The sequence below is a fragment of the Sebastes umbrosus genome, chromosome 14, assembly GCF_015220745.1.
Source record: "Sebastes umbrosus isolate fSebUmb1 chromosome 14, fSebUmb1.pri, whole genome shotgun sequence".
NCBI classification, from domain to species: domain Eukaryota; kingdom Metazoa; phylum Chordata; class Actinopteri; order Perciformes; family Sebastidae; genus Sebastes; species Sebastes umbrosus.
This window is the reverse complement of record NC_051282.1, coordinates 9,035,922-9,046,832: the sequence shown is the minus strand read 5'-3', so window position 1 is coordinate 9,046,832 and position 10,911 is coordinate 9,035,922. Positions and strand designations below refer to the sequence as shown.

The following is a 10,911-nucleotide window of genomic DNA, read 5'->3' as shown; positions in this document are numbered from 1 at the left end:
AAACATGTAGTTTTGTCCTAAACCTAACTAAGTTGTTTTGTTGCCTAAACCTACAGTGACGCCAAGGATAGCTGTAGTGATTTTGATGCCAAAAATAAAGTAACGCCAAGGGGATAGTTGGGATGAGAACGTGTTGGTATGGCACTGGGCTTCAAACTGGTTTACTGTACATCAGTAGTAGGCCCAGTAAAATGAGCTATGTGCCACAGCTAAAGCAGAGCCTATAGGAAGAGAAGCCAAGTCACCCCTATGTGTCATGAAAGGATTTGTCACCCCAGCAGGAGGGTTGGTGTGACTCACTGGGTTTTGTAACAGAGGTACTGCGGTGCTAACAACTTTGGCCAGCCTGACAGTACCCTTGTAGTTAGAGAGAAGGTTAACGTTTGTCAAACGTCACATGGACACCCATAATTGTGCTACGTAACCAAGCTGATTCAGCTACTCAGCCGCAGGGAGCAAGGACAGGCTAGGTCTGTCTGCATTTATTATCCACTCTCTCTTAGGAGGGGTGCTGATCTAAAGGCCATGGACCAAGTCTGCTTCACATCTGTCTGCACAACAGTTTTGCCGCACAGCGAGATATCCGCCATCTGGAAAAGTTTAGTTGACAAAATGATGTAGACAAGATCTGGTATATTTGTGTGAATATTGAATGACTGAACAATGATTAACTTTTTAAGTATTGTTCAGGGCCCCATTGACAACATACGGTATGTCTTTCCATTATGCGCTCTCATTTAGCTTTGTCACTCATTAAAGGGACAGTTTGGGTGTTTTGAAGTGGGATTGTATGAGGTAGTTATCCGTAGTCAATGTATTACCTACAGTAGACGGCGGTTGGTGCGACCCAAGCTTGAAGAAACAGACAAAAGTACTGGCACACAACCAAAACAATGTACTGTTGTGGACAGGGCAGGCAGGAAACGTATTTTAGCCTCCTAATAGAAAATAGGTGCGCCGACCGTCATCTACTGTAGGTAATACACACTGACTATGGATAAGTACCTCATACAACACCATGTCAAAACACCCAAACTATCCCATTAATTTGTTTTTTATCAATATCAAAACCAGATGAAAGTATACTTTCCGTTTTTATTTTCAGTGCATTTCCTTTTCCTATTAACCTTTTGCCTTTCCCAGAGAGGACACAGTTTTGCCGAGCAATCACTTCCTTCAAAACACACAAACACAATTGACGGTTGCTCAGCACAACGTCAGCTCCTTACTGATGATTAGTGCTCATATGGAGCAATTAGCTGGTTAAGTGCCTTGCTCACTGGAGTTTTCATAACAATGTATGAATATAGGTATACAGAAGCCATATAGATTAAATATTTGGCTAAACATTTCATGGTTAGTCCCGGGTGGTTTTGAGACTGCAACCTTCTGATCAGAATCCATCTCCGTCCTGAAAATGCATCTCAAGCTATAGAGACAGAGCAACACTGTCTCTTTGTGGATGCTCAAAGAACTGCAGTGAGGCTATTAGCAAGCAGGAGGGAATATTAGAACAGCTGTCATGCTCATTTCTAATTGGCCGGTCCAATATCAGCACTTTGAGACCTGGGCATTGAAAAAGTTGATATATACCACCTAGAGGGAATGATCACAATAAGATTTATTGGATCTACTCCATCAACACCTTGTCCCCTCACGGCTTAAATGAGGACTTTGATATTAAGTCCTTTTTGTAGACATATTATAGGATTCTTATCCCCCAAGGATCTATATGTACATATGGCATGAAAAACAACCTGCATTCTAATATTCCACTTTATTTATATAAACAGTTTATGATAGTTATGAATATTTGACACACTATACAGTATATGCTTTTTGATGTCTTGTTAACCTCCCACTTTATTACTTAAATTAAATGAGTGTTTGACTTTTTCATTGTATAGGTCGGCTTGGAAAGGTTCAGGGCAAAGGTGGCACCCCCCGCCCGGACCTCACCGCTTCCCGGGACCGTGGACAAAGTGCTTGCTTTTGTGGTCCTGGCAGTCTCAAAGACATTCATGACCCTGGTACTCCATACTTTGACACAGCCCTGCCCAAAAAATCCTGAACACAAAACTGGCGAAAAAGAGTTTAACGGTCTAACTCCACAATACAGTACCACAAATTCACAGTCTTTTTTTTTTTTTTAACGTCATGTTGCTGTATATCAGGTCTTGACCACACAATGTAAATTTCATTTAAATTAGATGGTCTTTGTAAGATAAGGCTGACTTCCTGTCGTCAGTAGGTGGCGCTATGACTATGACTCAATAGATATCAATATATAGATTGTGTAGATATCTTCATGCCTGGACTCTTATACAATATGTGAAATTTGGGGCAGTCCAGTTACAACAGCTTCCTGTGTCTACTACTATTCACCGTCACACTCTTTATGGGTCCCAGCTCATGTAGGAATACAGGGTTGCACATTATATACAAGAATGGGCAGAAGGGATAGTACGGTAATAACCAGGCTGAGGATGGGTCACTGTGGACTAAATCATGGGCTGGAACTGGTTGGTAAGCACCCAGATGGAAAGTGCATCTTTGGAGAGGCAGAGACTGTGAGTCATGTTCTGATGGACTGATCCAAATATGTCCTGATGGACTGTACCAGATATCATGTTTTGATGGACTGTACCAGATATCACACAGAAAGAAGCCTCATGCAGGCAGAGCTTTCAAAAATTGGCGTCACAGAACACTCGTTATAATCAATACTCAGCACGGAGAACAGCGAAACAACAAAGGCTGTAATTATGGAAGTTTTTATTGGGCTTTATTAGTTGTTAAGTTTATTTATGAATTAGATATTCCACAAATGTGTACCATGATCTGCAAATATTTCACTATCCACAAACATATATTTTTGTATTTGTGTTGTGTAAAGTCACATTCACAAAAATACAGGGTGATAATGCAAATACACATAACTTACTCTGTAAATACGTATTTTAAGGTTTACATGTAAAGTGATATCTACACATTTGTGCATCTATTTCTACACGTGGAATGATATTTGCGCATTTGCAGATCGCTTCCTGTGCATTTGTGGGCCATGTAACATTTGCAGATCACTTCCCTCCTGTTTGTTTACAGAATTTTGTCCAATTGGTACTGCAGCAGATCTGTAGAAACAATCTGTAAGTAAGAGGTGCATTTACTAGCTCCACCAGACGGTGGCGACATTCCCTCACATGAGCTGACGGAACTACAGTATAATCAATTTACAATCAAATGTTATAATTTACAGATAGGCCTTCAGAATATATTTAAATGTTACATTGAAAGGTCTTAACTATACTGTGAAATCTGCATTACACAGGATTATCTCCACTGTGGTTTAGTGAAGTTTATATAGTACGGTATTCCAGAACGAGAATGTGACATGGGGATTCTAAATTCTGTGATGTCATGTATGACGTCACAGGGGATGTCAGCAGTACTACAAGTTATTGGACGGGGCTTTGTTCCGTGACGTCATATGTGATGTCATATGTGACGTCACAGGGGATGTCAGCAGTACTACAAGTTATTGGACGGGGCTTTGTTCCGTGACATCATATGTGACGTCACGGGCCTCCCAAAAAAGTTTACTTATAGGACTGCTTTCTGTCATTAACATCACCCGCTGATAATATGCCAGGCATGTGATGTCTCACTGAGACATCCCTACAGTTTGGTTTCCACTGTAGTGATGGACTGTACGGGTGCCTTATTTAGGCACCAGAGTCTATCAGCCTATCAGTGGTTGCAATAGTGAGTCTTTCATGGCTTCAAGCCTGAACTCACAGGAACCACCCAGGGAGACGCTGCAGGGTGAAACTGGATACCCTGCAGATGAGAATCCGGCATATGGGGTCTTTACTCTGTGTCTCTCTCTCTCTCTCTCTCTCTCTCTCTCTCTCTCTCTCTCTGTATCTCTCTCTCTCTTCTGTCTCTCTCTCTTTCTCTCTCTTTCTCTCTCTCTCTCTCTCTCTTCTGTCTCTCTCTCTTTCTCTCTCTCTCTCTTCACGCTCTCTTTCTCTCTCATTCTCTCTCTCTCTCTATCTCTCTCTCTCTCTGTCTCTCTGTGTCTCTCTCTATTTCTCTCTCACTCTCTGTCTCTCTCTCTCTCTCTCTCCCTCTGTCTCTCTCTCTCTCGCTCAGCCGACCGCACAATTGCTAATGTTATGCTGCTAGCACCGCTCACTAAGTTTCCTTGTCATGATTCCACGTCAGCTCATGTCTGTGCGGCCATTGTTGCGGATAGCATAACCGAAGCTTAGCACTGTTTGGATGTTTAGGAATACTTGGACAGGTGGACAGAAATGGTGAAACAGATGTGCCATGGGAACTTCAAAATAAAGGCGTATCTTAAAGATGATGATATGTATCGATGTTTTCACTTTGCATCAATGATATTGGATTCGATATCCATCGATCCGGATTGAAGGATTGTTACACCCCTAATAATCATCTGAAAATAAGAATCGTTGTGTTTTCGTTAGCTTAGAATGAGACGTTTATATCTACATAGGGAGCGGGTCATCTCCACAGAGCCGGCCGCCATGTTTCTACAGTAGCCCGTAACAGAAAAACCAAGCACTTTCTCTATACAGGGCCATTCACGTTTTCGCATCAGCCACCATAATTCTCCTACACGCTTGGCACATGGGAGAAGTTTCACTTGGTTGCAATCTGCAACCTCACCACTAGATGCCGCCAGATCCCACACACTGCACCTTTAAATAACTTTGAAAACAGCCAGAAGCTATTAGAAATGGTCAAAAATAACACCAAAGATTGTCTAATTTGCAGTCAATGGCTTTATGTGTAGGTAGATTTACAAAAAAAAACTATTACACAAACAATACAAACAATATTCATAAACATATCTACTGTAGTTAGATCACTTAAATAGGGAATAACATCCATCACTATCTGTTGCAATTTCACATTACAGGTAGCAGCCAGCAACAACACATAATCAGAGCAACAAAGGGTGACTTGTGCAGTAATACATTTCAGTGGTCTGGTTAGCATGTCACTTAATTTTGCCTTCTGCTAACCAACTAACAGATTCATCTGAGCCTTCTAGCCTCTTGAAGGGGAATCAACCTAAAAGTAGACAAGTCAGGTTTGAAAATAAAGTTTTGAAATGCTTGCACACCAAAATATTTATGTGCGGGTGCGCAAGAGAAATGATCAAGTGATGGTGACTGCTTGGAAGTTAAAATGTTTGTGAGGTTTATTTATTGCAGGAGTGATGGACTGATCCAGATATCATGTTCTGATTGACTGTACCAGATATCACACAGAAAGAAGCCTCATGCAGGCAGAGCTTTCAAAAATTGGCGTCACAGAACACTCGTTATAATCAATACTCAGCACGGAGAACAGCGAAACAACAAAGGCTGTAATTATGGAAGTTTTTATTGGGCTTTATTAGTTGTAAAGTTTATTTATGAATTAGATATTCCACAAATGTGTACCATGATCTGCAAATATTTCACTATCCACAAACATGTATTTTTGTATTTGTGTTGTGTAAAGTCACATTCACAAAAATACAGGGTGATAATGCAAATACACATAACTTACTCTGTAAATACGTATTTTAAGGTTTACATGTAAAGTGATATCTACACATTTGTGCATCTATTTCTACATGTGGAATGATATTTGCGCATTTGCAGATCGCTTCCTGTGCATTTGTGGGCCATGTGACATTTGCAACTTCCCTCCTGTTTGTTTACAGAGTTTTGTCCGATTCAGCAGATCTGTAGAAACAATCCGTAAGTAAGAGGTGCATTTACTAGCTCCACCAGACGGTGGCGACATTCCCTCACATGAGCTGACGGAACTACAGTATAATCAATTTACAATCAAATGTTATAATTTACAGATAGGCCTTCAGAATATATTTAAATGTTACATTAAAAGGTCTTGACTATACTGTGAAATCTGCATTACACAGGATTATCTCCACTGTGGTTTAGTGAAGTTTATATAGTACGGTATTCCAGAACGAGAATGTGACATGGGGATTCTAAATTCTGTGATGTCATGTATGACGTCACAGGGGATGTCAGCAGTACTACAAGTTATTGGACGGGGCTTGTTCCGTGACGTCACATGTGATGTCATATGTGACGTCACGGGGGATGTCAGCAGTACTACAAGTTATTGGACGGGGCTTTGTTCCGTGACATCATATGTGACGTCACGGGCCTCCCAAAAAAGTTTACTTATAGGACTGCTTTCTGTCATTAAAATCACCCGCTGATAATATGCCAGGCATGTGATGTCTCACTGAGACATCCCTACAGTTTGGTTTCCACTGTAGTGATGGACTGTACGGGTGCCTTATTTAGGCACCAGAGTCTATCAGCCTATCAGTGGTTGCAATAGTGAGTCTTTCATGGCTTCAAGCCTGAACTCACAGGAACCACCCAGGGAGACGCTGCAGGGTGAAACTGGATACCCTGCAGATGAGAATCCGGCATATGGGGTCTTTACTCTGTGTCTCTCTCTCTCTCTCTCTCTCTCTCTCTCTCTCTCTCTCTCTCTCTGTATCTCTCTCTCTCTTCTGTCTCTCTCTCTTTCTCTCTCTCTCTCTCTCTCTCTCTCTCTCTTCTGTCTCTCTCTCTTTCTCTCTCTCTCTCTTCACTCTCTCTTTCTCTCTCATTCTCTCTCTCTCTCTATCTCTCTCTCTCTCTGTCTCTCTGTGTCTCTCTCTATTTCTCTCTCACTCTCTGTCTCTCTCTCTCTCTCTCTCTCTCTCCCTCTGTCTCTCTCTCTCTCGCTCAGCCGACCGCACAATTGCTAATGTTATGCTGCTAGCACCGCTCACTAAGTTTCCTTGTCATGATTCCACGTCAGCTCATGTCTGTGCGGCCATTGTTGCGGATAGCATAACCGAAGCTTAGCACTGTTTGGATGTTTAGGAATACTTGGACAGGTGGACAGAAATGGTGAAACAGATGTGCCATGGGAACTTCAAAATAAAGGCGTATCTTAAAGATGATGATATGTATCGATGTTTTCACTTTGCATCAATGATATTGGATTCGATATCCATCGATCCGGATTGAAGGATTGTTACACCCCTAATAATCATCTGAAAATAAGAATCGTTGTGTTTTCGTTAGCTTAGAATGAGACGTTTATATCTACATAGGGAGCGGGTCATCTCCACAGAGCCGGCCGCCATGTTTCTACAGTAGCCCGGAACAGAAAAACCAAGCACTTTCTCTATACAGGGCCATTCACGTTTTCGCATCAGCCACCATAATTCTCCTACACACTTGGCACATGGGAGAAGTTTCACTTGGTTGCAATCTGCAACCTCACCACTAGATGCCGCCAGATCCCACACACTGCACCTTTAAATAACTTTGAAAACAGCCAGAAGCTATTAGAAATGGTCAAAAATAACACCAAAGATTGTCTAATTTGCAGTCAATGGCTTTATGTGTAGGTAGATTTACAAAAAAAAACTATTACACAAACAATACAAACAATATTCATAAACATATCTACTGTAGTTAGATCACTTAAATAGGGAATAACATCCATCACTATCTGTTGCAATTTCACATTACAGGTAGCAGCCAGCAACAACACATAATCAGAGCAACAAAGGGTGACTTGTGCAGTAATACATTTCAGTGGTCTGGTTAGCATGTCACTTAATTTTGCCTTCTGCTAACCAACTAACAGATTCATCTGAGCCTTCTAGCCTCTTGAAGGGGAATCAACCTAAAAGTAGACAAGTCAGGTTTGAAAATAAAGTTTTGAAATGCTTGCACACCAAAATATTTATGTGCGGGTGCGCAAGAGAAATGATCAAGTGATGGTGACTGCTTGGAAGTTAAAATGTTTGTGAGGTTTATTTATTGCAGGAGTGATGGACTGATCCAGATATCATGTTCTGATTGACTGTACCAGATATCACACAGAAAGAAGCCTCATGCAGGCAGAGCTTTCAAAAATTGGCGTCACAGAACACTCGTTATAATCAATACTCAGCACGGAGAACAGCGAAACAACAAAGGCTGTAATTATGGAAGTTTTTATTGGGCTTTATTAGTTGTAAAGTTTATTTATGAATTAGATATTCCACAAATGTGTACCATGATCTGCAAATATTTCACTATCCACAAACATGTATTTTTGTATTTGTGTTGTGTAAAGTCACATTCACAAAAATACAGGGTGATAATGCAAATACACATAACTTACTCTGTAAATACGTATTTTAAGGTTTACATGTAAAGTGATATCTACACATTTGTGCATCTATTTCTACATGTGGAATGATATTTGCGCATTTGCAGATCGCTTCCTGTGCATTTGTGGGCCATGTGACATTTGCAACTTCCCTCCTGTTTGTTTACAGAATTTTGTTCGATTGGTACCGCAGCAGATCTGTAGAAACAATCTGTAAGTAAGAGGTGCATTTACTAGCTCCACCAGACGGTGGCGACATTCCCTCACATGAGCTGACGGAACTACAGTATAATCAATTTACAATCAAATGTTATAATTTACAGATAGGCCTTCAGAATATATTTAAATGTTACATTGAAAGGTCTTAACTATACTGTGAAATCTGCATTACACAGGATTATCGCCACTGTGGTTTAGTGAAGTTTATATAGTACGGTATTCCAGAACGAGAATGTGACATGGGGATTCTAAATTCTGTGATGTCATGTATGACGTCACAGGGGATGTCAGCAGTACTACAAGTTATTGGACGGGGCTTTGATCCGTGACATCATATGTGACGTCACGGGCCTCCCAAAAAAGTTTACTTATAGGACTGCTTTCTGTCATTAAAATCACCCGCTGATAATATGCCAGGCATGTGATGTCTCACTGAGACATCCCTACAGTTTGGTTTCCACTGTAGTGATGGACTGTACGGGTGCCTTATTTAGGCACCAGAGTCTATCAGCCTATCAGTGGTTGCAATAGTGAGTCTTTCATGGCTTCAAGCCTGAACTCACAGGAACCACCCAGGGAGACGCTGCAGGGTGAAACTGGATACCCTGCAGATGAGAATCCGGCATATGGGGTCTTTACTCTGTCTCTCTCTCTCTTTCTCTCTCATTCTCTCTCTCTATCTCTCTCTCTGTCTCTCTCTCTGTCTCTCTCTATTTGTCTCTCACTCTCTGTCTCTGTCTCTCTCTCTCTCTCTCTCTCTCTCTCTCTCTCTCTCTCTCTCTCTCTCTCTCTCTCTCTGTCTCTGTCTCTGTCTCTCTCTCTCTCTCTCTCTCTCGCTCGGCCGACCGCACAATTGCTAATGTTATGCTGCTAGCACCGCTCACTAAGTTTCCTTGTCATGATTCCACGTCAGCTCATGTCTGTGCGGCCATTGTTGCGGATAGCATAACCGAAGCTTAGCACTGTTTGGATGTTTAGGAATACTTGGACAGGTGGACAGAAATGGTGAAACAGATGTGCCATGGGAACTTCAAAATAAAGGCGTATCTTAAAGATGATGATATGTATCGATGTTTTCACTTTGCATCAATGATATTGGATTCGATATCCATCGATCCGGATTGAAGGATTGTTACACCCCTAATAATCATCTGAAAATAAGAATCGTTGTGTTTTCGTTAGCTTAGAATGAGACGTTTATATCTACATAGGGAGCGGGTCCTCTCCACAGAGCCGGCCGCCATGTTTCTACAGTAGCCCGGAACAGAAAAACCAAGCACTTTCTCTATACAGGGCCATTCACGTTTTCGCATCAGCCACCATAATTCTCCTACACGCTTGGCACATGGGAGAAGTTTCACTTGGTTGCAATCTGCAACCTCACCACTAGATGCCGCCAGATCCCACACACTGCACCTTTAAATAACTTTGAAAACAGCCAGAAGCTATTAGAAATGGTCAAAAATAACACCAAAGATTGTCTAATTTGCAGTCAATGGCTTTATGTGTAGGTAGATTTACAAAAAAAAAATATTACACAAACAATACAAACAATATTCATAAACATATCTACTGTAGTTAGATCACTTAAATAGGGAATAACATCCATCACTATCTGTTGCAATTTCACATTACAGGTAGCAGCCAGCAACAACACATAATCAGAGCAACAAAGGGTGACTTGTGCAGTAATACATTTCAGTGGTCTGGTTAGCATGTCACTTAATTTTGCCTTCTGCTAACCAACTAACAGATTCATCTGAGCCTTCTAGCCTCTTGAAGGGGAATCAACCTAAAAGTAGACAAGTCAGGTTTGAAAATAAAGTTTTGAAATGCTTGCACACCAAAATATTTATGTGCGGGTGCGCAAGAGAAATGATCAAGTGATGGTGACTGCTTGGAAGTTAAAATGTTTGTGAGGTTTATTTATTGCAGGAGTGATGGACTGATCCAGATATCATGTTCTGATTGACTGTACCAGATATCACACATAAAAGAAGCCTCATGCAGGCAGAGCTTTCAAAAATTGGCGTCACAGAACACTCGTTATAATCAATACTCAGCACGGAGAACAGCGAAACAACAAAGGCTGTAATTATGGAAGTTTTTATTGGGCTTTATTAGTTGTAAAGTTTATTTATGAATTAGATATTCCACAAATGTGTACCATGATCTGCAAATATTTCACTATCCACAAACATGTATTTTTGTATTTGTGTTGTGTAAAGTCACATTCACAAAAATACAGGGTGATAATGCAAATACACATAACTTACTCTGTAAATACGTATTTTAAGGTTTACATGTAAAGTGATATCTACACATTTGTGCATCTATTTCTACATGTGGAATGATATTTGCGCATTTGCAGATCGCTTCCTGTGCATTTGTGGGCCATGTGACATTTGCAACTTCCCTCCTGTTTGTTTACAGAGTTTTGTCCGATTCAGCAGATCTGTAGAAACAATCCGT

General features: G+C 40.9%; 1 long non-coding RNA gene across 1 annotated transcript; it reads right to left on the bottom strand.

Annotated features, from left to right (window-relative positions):
• Positions 1 to 6,327: 6,327 nt before the first annotated feature.
• Positions 6,328 to 7,142, bottom strand: LOC119501544. The gene is made up of 2 exons (XR_005209853.1): positions 6,659 to 7,142; positions 6,328 to 6,536 (listed from the first exon to the last, which is right to left on the bottom strand). It is a non-coding gene; the product is annotated as an uncharacterized LOC119501544 (long non-coding RNA).
• Positions 7,143 to 10,911: the final 3,769 nt, after the last annotated feature.